We start from the raw sequence: 10,456 nt of genomic DNA, 5'->3' as shown, positions 1-10,456 counted from the left end.
ATGTGATAAATCTTCCAACACAGCACATTCCACACAACATAAACTGAGGGTATTACTGCTCAGTGCTTGGAGTCTCAACAAGAAGCTCCACTCCCTGGAAGCACTCCTCACCCTGGAGAATGTTGAGATCTGTGCAGTTACTAAATCATGGTTTAAAGCTACTGAAGGTACTCCCTACAGTACAAGACTATAATCCCTTCCATACATTTAGACCAGCTACTGTACAAGAAAGGACAAGAGGTGGAGATGTAACAATCTACATAAAAACGTAAACACACCTCAAGACTGATCAAAGTATATGACATGCTTGAGCTACTCCATGTCCAAACTTAGCTAGAGTCCAATACCATATCCTTGCTAACTATAGGTCCCAGTCTATGACCCAAGATAACCATACCACATACTTGAATGTACTGGAGTTACTCACAATTCAACCCAGCACCATATTCATGTCTGATTACAACTACCCCACCATAAACTGGGATACATATGAAACCATTAACATGTAGGCTCAAATATTTCTGAATGTTTTCAGTGCAAACACACTGGAACAGCCAGACTGCCCATCAACCAGGGGTGTAAATATCCTGGATCTGGTACTCACAAATACAAGGGATCTTTGCACTCCCCTTGTGTGATGTCCTCGCTAGTCAGATCAGATCATAAAGCAGTAACCCTTGGAAAACAAAATATAAAGGCTGAACTCCCAGCAAACCCAAAAACCTTTAAGAACTTTTCCAAGGCTAACTACTTACTATTAAGTGAAGGCATAGCTGAATTCTAAGCCACCCAAATTTAGTGAACACAGTGGCCCGTGCGGAAGTGTTTACAGAAACCCTGTACAACTATGTAAATAAATGCACAAAAACAGCAGTTCCATACTGACATAAACTTAGAACAAGCCCCCTTGGGGACCCTCAGTATAAATAGGTTGTACAACAAAATAAAATCCTGTCCAAAATAGGAAGGGCTGTGCCCAAAAGACAAAAAAAAAAAGTCTCTCATCAGTCCCAACAAGCAATTTGGGGACTAATCAAAGAAAACTTTGAGACAAAAATAGCCTCCCAGCCTAAGGATAACCTTAAGGCATTTTTCAGTTATGTACGCAACCTTAAAGGTAACACCCAACAGTGTGCTGAACTAATAGTACATGCAAAGTACAGTTGTTTACAGTTACCATAAATGTAGATGTTCAAGTTTATTCTCTGTTGCAGTCATCACACTTGGGTTATCTGCCTGCAGGTAGCCCTCAGTTGGCCCGAATACCAGAGTCTTGGGATTTTTGAGTCGATGCTGTCGCCTCTTCCATGACGTCAGGTCGTCAGGGGTATAAAACATGCAGCTGATGCCATTACATCAGTTTTTCTTGCCCCAGATATCAGGAGCCCCCAAAAAGGAAGCAATTACATGGTGTGGAACAACACCTCCAGTAAAAAGTAAATACCATAGCCATAACATATGGCCAAAAAGAGGATAGGTAGAAAGTAAAGAAAACGTCAGGGGGCTGGAGGGAGGATAAAGTACAGTTGTGTACACTTACCATAAATGTAGATGTTCTAGTGTATTCACTGTTGCAGTCATTACATTTGGGTAATCTGCTGGCAGGTTGCCCTCAGTCGGCCTGATTAACAAAGTCTTAGGTCCTGCGTCGGTTGCTGTCCCTTCTTCCATGACGTCAGGTCATCAGGGGTATAAAACATGCAGCCAATGCCATTTTATCAGTTTTTCTTGCCCCAGGTGTCAGGTACCCCCATAATGGGAAGCAACTGTATACAAGGTTACACCTCCAACAAAAAGCAAATACACCAGAAAGCTTTAAGTATAGTAAACAAGAATAGAGGTATAGACAACAGAAGTCGGGGGGCTAGAGTGAGGGTAACCAGGACTGCAACAGTGAATACACTCTAACATCTACATTTATGGTAAGTGTACACAGCTGTACTATGTTCTTCATGTTTCACTGTTGCAGTCATTACATTTGGATAGATTCCCAAAGCTATGGTTGGGGAGGAGGAGTTTATACAGCATTAGGGCCAGCTATAAGACCCTGCATGAAAGCAGTGGCAAAGTCAGCTCTGGATTTAGAGAAAATTAGTAAATGATAATGCTTGGTGAAAGTATGTACAGAGCTCCAGGTAGGAGCTTCTAGGATGTCCCTGGTAGGAACACCTCTGAGAAAGGCTGCAGAAGTAGATGCAGCCCTGGTGGAATGAGATCTGATCCCCTGGGGGATAGGTTTTCCATGGTGCTTATAGCAGAAATTAATGCAATGGCTTATCCATTTAGAAATGGTTTGTTTTGAAATAGCCTTCCCCTCTGCCCCTAAGCAAATGCTACCAGCAGTTGATCAGATTTTCTTCGAGGTTTAGTCCTGTCCAAGTAGAATCTAAGTTGTCTGTGCACATCCAAGGAATGCAGAATCCATTCCCCTTTGTTCTGTGGATTGGGAAAGAAGGTTGGAAGATGAATGGACTGATTAACAGCCACACTGGGAACCACCCTGGGCATGAAGGATGGATTGGTCCTCAGAGATACCCTGTCCGCATGAAAGATGATGAAAGGCTCCACTGCCATATAATTCAGATATCCTTCTAGCTGAAGTGATTGCTAAAAGGGAAGCTGTTTTCCAGGAAAGTAATTTTAAGTCTGCAGTAGCAACTGGCTCGAAAGGAGGTAGAGTGAGTTTCTCCAAAACAAAGTTAAGGTCCCAGGCAGGGATTGGAGCTCTCTTGGGTGATCTCAAGTTTTTTGCCCCTCTGAGATACTGCTTGAGAAGAGGGGAGGTTCTGTGTTATAATGAGCTGAAATAGCTGAGGTGTGGATTTTAATGGAGGAAAAAGACAGGCCCTTGTGAAGCATCTCAGTTAAGTATTGCAAAATCTGAGCTAAATTGGGCGCTGCTGTGCTCATCCCTAAAGATTGGTTCCAGGCACAGAATCTTTTACATTTGTCAGCATAAGATTTTCTAGTACTAGGTCACCTTGCCTCCAAGATGACATCCATCACAGGTTTGCTGAGGGATGACAAGGGTGAATTTAAGTGATTAGCCAGGCTTCAAGGTTCAATGTTGGAAGCTGAGGGTGGATAATTTGGTTCTCCTGCTGAGACAGCAGGGGAAGGGGTCTGAGGCAGGCACCATGGAGATAATTGCAACACAATGCGCAGGAGGGAGGTACCAGTGTTGGCGCTGACAGTCTGGAGCAATCAAAATCATCCTTGGTTTGTCCTGTTTGACTTGAGGAGAACTTTGGAGAGCAGAGGCAGAGGGGGGAAGGCGTAGACTGATAGGTTTTTCCAGCTGAAGGACAGAGCATCCACTTTCCAGGCTTGTTTGTGGGGAGTCCTTGTGCAAAACTTGTCCAATTGGTAGTTCTGGAGGGAGGCAAATAGATCTATGTCTGAGCTCCCCCATTCACTTGTCAACATGTTGAAAATCCGTGGTTCCAGTTTCCACTTGTGTGGGTCCATGAGGTTTCTGCTTAGTCCGTCTGCCAGTGTATTCAACTTTCCTGGCAGGAATTGAGCTTGTAGATGCACTTGGTAGCTCAAGGCTGTGTTCCACAATGCCATGGCTAGTCTGCAGAGGGGGTAGGAATGTGTACCCTCCTACTTGTTTATGTACCACATAATTGTGGTGTTGTCCATCTTTACCATTAGTTGTCCTGGAAGAATGTAGTCCTTGAAGGCTGTCAGAGCATTCTGTACAGCTAACGTTTCTTTTTGATTAATATGTAGGCGCATTTGATTTGGGTTCCATTTGCCCTGAATGCACTTCCCTGCCAGGTGAGCCCCCCATGCATAGTCTGATGCATCTGTAGTTAGGGTTTGGGCGGCAGGGGGTAGTGTGAAAGGTAGTCCCTTGTTTTGGTGGCAGGCCTCTGCTCACTATAGGAACTCTAGGTATAGGCAAGGTATGATAGGAATCATTGTTTCCAGGCTGTGACAACATTGACTCCATAGACTTTTTAAATACCACTGTAGTTTCCTCATATGCAGTCTTGCATACGGAATTAAAAGAATGCAGGAGGTCATGAACCCCAAGGCTTGCAGTATTTGTCTTGCAGATAGCAGGGTTTTTGTGGCCACTTGTTGGAAGTAAGTTACCAAATGAATTTGCTTTTCTGGCGTGAGATAAGCTATCTGGGCAGTTGTATTCCAGCTTGCACCCAGGAATGTAATCTGTTGACAGGGTACCAGTTATGATTTCTTTTCTTTTATGGTGTACCCCAGACAAGTTAGAACCCTTTTTACAAATGCCAGATGATTTAAAAGTATGCCCTGGTTTTCTGCCCGAATTAGACAATCGTCCAGGTATGGATATATTTGAATATTTCTTTGCCTGCAAAATGCAATAACTGGAGCCAGGCACTTTGTGAATACCCTGGGCACAGTAGACAAGCCAAAGGGCAGTGCAGAGAACTGATAATGCAAGTAGCCTGCTTTGAAGCGTACGTATCTTCTGCAAGATTCCCTGATTGGGATGTGCAGGTATGCTTCTTTTAAATCTAAAGTTGCCAACCAGGCGTCTTTGGATAGCATAGGAAGTAATTGAAGAGTCAGCATCTTAATTTTGGAATCTCCAGAAAGGTGTTTAGAGTAGACAGGTCCAGGATTGGACGCCATGATTTGTCTTTTCTGGATACCAGAAAAACCTGGAGTAGAAACCTTGCCCCTTTTCCTCTTCTGGTACCAGTTGAATAGCCCCCATGCTTAAGAGGGAAAGTACTTGTTTTTGAGCCTCTGCCCACTGATTTGGGGGCAGGTCTGGCCACCCGTTTGGTGTTGGCAACGTGTGGAAATGAAATCTGTATCCCTGGGACACTATATTTAAAAACCCATTTGTCCTGGGTTATGAGTCCCCAATTCTTTGCATGAAGAGCAATCTTTCCCCCAAAGGGGCGGTCAAAAGATAAGTGCTTGGGAATTTTAAAAGGAAGTCATTGAGACAGTTTACCATAGGGGAGTGTCTTGTTATTTCCAGATTTGGAAGTGGAGGCCCCCCAGTGCTTAGTTCTGAGAGTCCCCTGGGACTGAAACCTGGGTTTTTTGTTGTGTCTGGGTTTGGCTTGAGAGGACCTGGAAGGGACTGGAAAAGATCAATTCTTAGTAGGCCTGTGCCTACTAAAGCTTGGAGGTTGCACTTGTAAAAAATCTTTAACAGTTTGCATAGATTTAGCTTTGTCTTCCATCTTTTAAAACTTCTTCAGCCTTATTGCCAAAAAGGCGGTCCTGATTTAAAGGAGCATCCAACAACTTAGCTTTAACATGATCAGGCAAAGATTGCTCCTTAAGCCAATAATGCCTTCTAAGCACAGACCCAGTAACAGCAGCCCTACAAGAGGCCTCTAAAGAATCAAAACCACATTGCAAAGTATGTTTTCCAACTTGTTCAGCAGAATGCATTAAATCCTGTAAATCTTTATTTTCCATACAGTTAGGAATCAACATAATTTTCTATTTAAGCAGTCCAATAATATGCTGTTGGTATTTTAACATATGAAATTGGCAGTTTAAAGCTCTGATTGCCAAGGTTGCAGAAGTATAAACCTTTTTACCCCATCTATCCAGCGCCCTGGAGTCTCATATCAGAAGGGGTAGGACTTTTAGCAGTAGAAGCCTTAATGCCCTTGGGCCCCTGAGAAATAGTTTCTGGATCTGCAACAGGATTTTTGAAAAGAAATTTGTGGGACTCAGGAACCCTGTAGTATCTGTCAGGTTTACTAGGAGCCAGAGGCAGGGAATCAGGGGCCAAACTGGATTCCAAGAACACATCAACAATGTCTAGTAAAGGAGGTATAACCAAAGCGAACAATGAAAAAGCCAAAAAACAAATCCAAACCCAGAGTCTGGAAGGAGAATCGAATGAAAACGCAAACGTTGCAAATACCAGCATACAAAGTAAAACTTGAAGACTTTATTGTGAGCGCTTTTGCGGTGGACTGAACCCCACTTCATCAGAAAAACCTTTTCTGATGAAGTGGGGTTCAGTCCACCGCAAAAGCGCTCACAATAAAGTCTTCAAGGTATAACCAAAGGCCTATGCTAAGGTAAAAGAAGGAAATCCCTAAGCCTCTTCTTTGAATCATTTCCTGGCTTTCCCACTGGAAATGCTCCCTTAAAGTATGTAAAGTTTCCCCGAAAGAAAAATCCTCAGGAGGGGAAGCAGAGGGAATGGAATCCTCTGCATCAGAATCCTCATAGGTAGGCATGGGCAAATCCAGGTCATCAGAAGAGTCAGAAGAAACAGAATCCTGATCAGAAGATTCATAATCAAGCTCAGCCCTAGGCCTCTTAGAGGAGGGGGGGGGGTGACTACCCCTGATCAGAGTAATTAGATCTTCAGCCATTTTTATAATTTGTTTTTTAGGCACAGGGGCCTGACCATGCGGCCTGGGTGTCAGTTTTTTAGACATGGTTCGAGATTTAGGCCTTAGTAATGAAGGCAGTGTCCATTTAATATGCAAGTTTGTAGGCCTGAATACACCCTCAGAAACCGGTGCCTGCACAGCGGCTCCAGACCCATCCAAGGTAGAGACATCTGTGGGTTCCATAGATGAAGTATCTCACGGCATACCGGACTCCGAATGGGTCTCAATAGAGGCCTGAAAATCAGAAGTAGTGGGTATCAGGGGCTGCGAAAGCGCCTCACTGAGTACCGGCGAACTGGCGACTGGCTTAGGAGAGGCGTCATCGGCAGTTTTTGACCTTGGCGGCCTGTCTCTGTCTTTATCTTTGCGTTTTTTCGGAATCCCGGTAGTTGGGTGGCTAACAGACGACATTTCTGGATAATTAAACCGAGAACCAAAATATTTAAGCAAAAATATACCAACGACGGATAGTGCGCTGATTAAATAAAGCACAAAACTGACAGCAAGGGACGTCGTGGACAGGGCCTAGGCAAGGAATACAGTACGAATGAAAATCTTTGAGGTATTTGCTTTCCACAAGTAATACAATTATTAACTTTTACTGACATCGGAGAGGAGCAAGAAAATGTTTCCCCAACAGGGTACCTAGCTTTAAGTTGAAGACTTCGGTTCTGAAACTCGAAAATGAAAATTTCAGGAGTTGGCCGACTGGCACTTGTGGACTGCTTCTGCTTCAGGCACCGCACGGCAAGAAAGACTGATAAAATGACATCGGCTGCATGTTTTATACCTCTGATGTCATGGAAGAAGGGATAGCAACCGATGCAGGACCCAATACTTTGTTAATCAGGCCAACTGAGGGCAACCTGCCAGCAGATCACCCAAATGTAATGACTGCAACAGTGAAACATGAAGAACATTCAGGACTGCAACAGTGAATACACTCCAACATCTACATTAACTCATTCACTCCGGAGCAGCTCAGGAAAAGCTGCCTGCGTAATTCCACCATAGAAACAACAGTGCAGCCTGAGCTCATTTTCAGAAAATCCATTTGTAATACCATACAGAAAACAAATGTTCATAACTCTCTAACTATAAGAGCTAGACTAAAAATGTAAACACAAAAGTTGTTCAGCAGACACTGCCCTTTCCAGCAGTGTAAATGTTGATAGTGTATATCAAAGTCATTATTAAATATTTGGCAAGGAATGCTGATATTGTGCATATTTTTTACCTTTTTGTAAAAACAAAGCATAATATCTTGGTCAATGTACCATGCAAACCCATACAATTTGAATGTCATTTGTTAGTATGAATGTCACCTTTAAAATGATACCTTAACCATTACTGTGCGATGTTCCATTCTTGAGATATTCACAGAAATATGATTAATATATTATTTTTCATAATTGATAAATAAACTAAGCATAATATCTCATCACCTGTAACAGACAGAGCCTACATATCAGTGTAGAAGTTGTGCATCTGAATGTCAGCTTCAAAGTGATGCATCATTTGTGTGATCACCATGCTCCCTTGCAAAGATATGGGCATAATAATGAAAAGTATTGTAAATGTATAATTTTCATAATCGTACAAGACTAAACAAACTGTGATATCTCTACATGTGTAGAGTGCAGAGACACAGTTCTTTTACCATGTTGTAAGGAGTAACACTGTCTTCAAAATGAGGTATTACTTGGCACACTGACATGATCCCTTGCAAAGTTATTTACCAAAATATGAAAAAAAAATCATAATTTCCATATCCTACTTCCAAACAAGCTTTGATTTCTGCATATGTGTCCAACATACAGGCACAATTCTTTTACCATGTTGGAACCAGCAATATGTCTTCAAAATGATGTATTACTTGGAACATTCAGAGGGTCCCTTGCAAAGTTATTTACCAAAATATTAAAAAGAATCATAATTTCCATAACCTAAGTCCGAAACAAATGTTGATATCTGCACTTGTATCAAACATACAGGCACAATTCTTTTACCATGATAGAACCAGCAATACTATCTTCAAAATGAGATATTACTTGGCACATTCAGATGCTCCCTTGCAAACTTATTTACCAAAATATGAAAAATAAAATCATAATTTCCATAACCTAAGTCCGAAACAAACTTTGATATCTGCACATGTGTCAAACATACAGGCATAATTCTTTTACCATGTTAGAACCAGCAATACCGTCTTCAAAATGAGATATTACTTGGCACATTCCGATGCTCCCTTGCAAAGTTATTTACCAAAATATGAAAAAAAATCATAATTTCCCAAACAAACTTTGATATCTGCACATGTCTATAACATACAGGCACATTTCTTTTACCATGTTGGAACCAGCAATACTGTCTTCAAAATGAGAGGTTACTTGGCACATTCAGATGCTCCTTTGCAAAAGATATTTACCAAAATATCAAAAAAAATCATAATTTCCATAACCTAAGTCTGAAACAAACTTTGATATCTGCACGTGTCCAACATACAGGCACAATTCTTTTACCATGTTAGAACCAGCAATATAGTCTTCAAAATGAGGTATTACTTGGCACATTCAGATGCTCCTTTGCAAAAGATATTTACCAAAATATAAAAAAAATCATAATTTCCATAACCTAAGTCCGAAACAAACTTTGATATCTGCACGTCTACAACATACAGGTACAATTTTTTTTACCATGTTGGAACTATCAATACTGTCTTCAAAATGAAGTATTACTTGGCACACTGACATGGTCCCTTGCAAAATTATTTACCAAAATATGAAAACAATCATAATTTCCATAACCATATAACCAAATAACTAATACATGTTAGTGTGGAGTATGTGCATATTGTTAACAGATAATAATTATTCTTGAAAGCTGGATACATAAACAAAAACTTATAATAACCATCACTGAAACCTGTGCTATCAATAACCTATACTTGTTGCACCGTATCAGCAGTCTGACCATGTATGCAGAAGCACTTCCCTGGTACACAAATGAATTATTTCCACTGCCAACATCTTCATTAGTACATGTTATACACATGTCCATAAATGAAACATTCACCCAAATGACCCCCCTCATGAAAATGTTGAGATACGCACAATCACCAAAATTATATGTATAAATATATATATATATATATATATATATATATATATATATATATATACGTGTGAACAATGTATATATGTGTAAGTACATTATGTACATACATATATAGCCATATACACATCCACAAATTATATATATTATACACCCACACAGGAAGAAAAAAATGGATAGGCAGTTAATGAAGAATGAACGGTGTTGTTTGCAATGACTCCAACCACAGAAAAAACACAACCTGGCTTGTACACTCATCAAGGTGATAATGACTTCTACTTATGTGAATAACAGTGACAGCAGCTGAGACTTTTCCCAGAAAAGTGATAATGACTCAGGGCTATATTGTAACTGCATGTATTGATAATGTGATAATGACCTTCCTTTCATTACTGCAAAGGTATGCATGCTGAGACACAGGTGATAATTGCTGCACATAACCTGTTGAGTAGGCATTCATTTTATTACATTGTGCAGCTGTTATGTAACACAGTCTCTATCATCAGTAAGGAGAAAACCTGAGTCATCTAGTCAAATATTATAACACTTAGATATTAATGAGCCCTTCCTCCCACCTAAATTCCACAAGTGACTGACAAAGCCAAGGAAAGGAGACTTCCATAAGAAATTGATTCTAATGTATTTTGCTAGATTTAGAGGCTTACGTAGGCAACAGAAGATATGCAATGTCAAAAACCAGAAAGTAGTAACACAATACTTTGCAGGTCGAAATCCAACTGAAACGTCCAGCAGAACCAAGTACTGGCAAGAAATAATGGAAGTAATAGTCACATCATGTTTCCTTTGTATACTGCACCCTTCGATTAAAAGTTTGACCAGCTACTTTGCAGACAGGGACTAACGGTGGTTATGTACTGCAAGGCTGGTCAAACAGGACAATGAACTTCAGCTTCTCCATCTTCAAAGTATCATAAGCCAAATCCCACTGACTTGCAAGATATAGGTCCCTCTCT

The sequence above is a fragment of the Protopterus annectens genome, chromosome 1.part1 (assembly GCF_019279795.1).
Source record: "Protopterus annectens isolate FY-2018-M chromosome 1.part1, PAN1.0, whole genome shotgun sequence".
NCBI lineage: Eukaryota > Metazoa > Chordata > Ceratodontiformes > Protopteridae > Protopterus > Protopterus annectens.
This window is presented reverse-complemented; position numbering follows the sequence as displayed.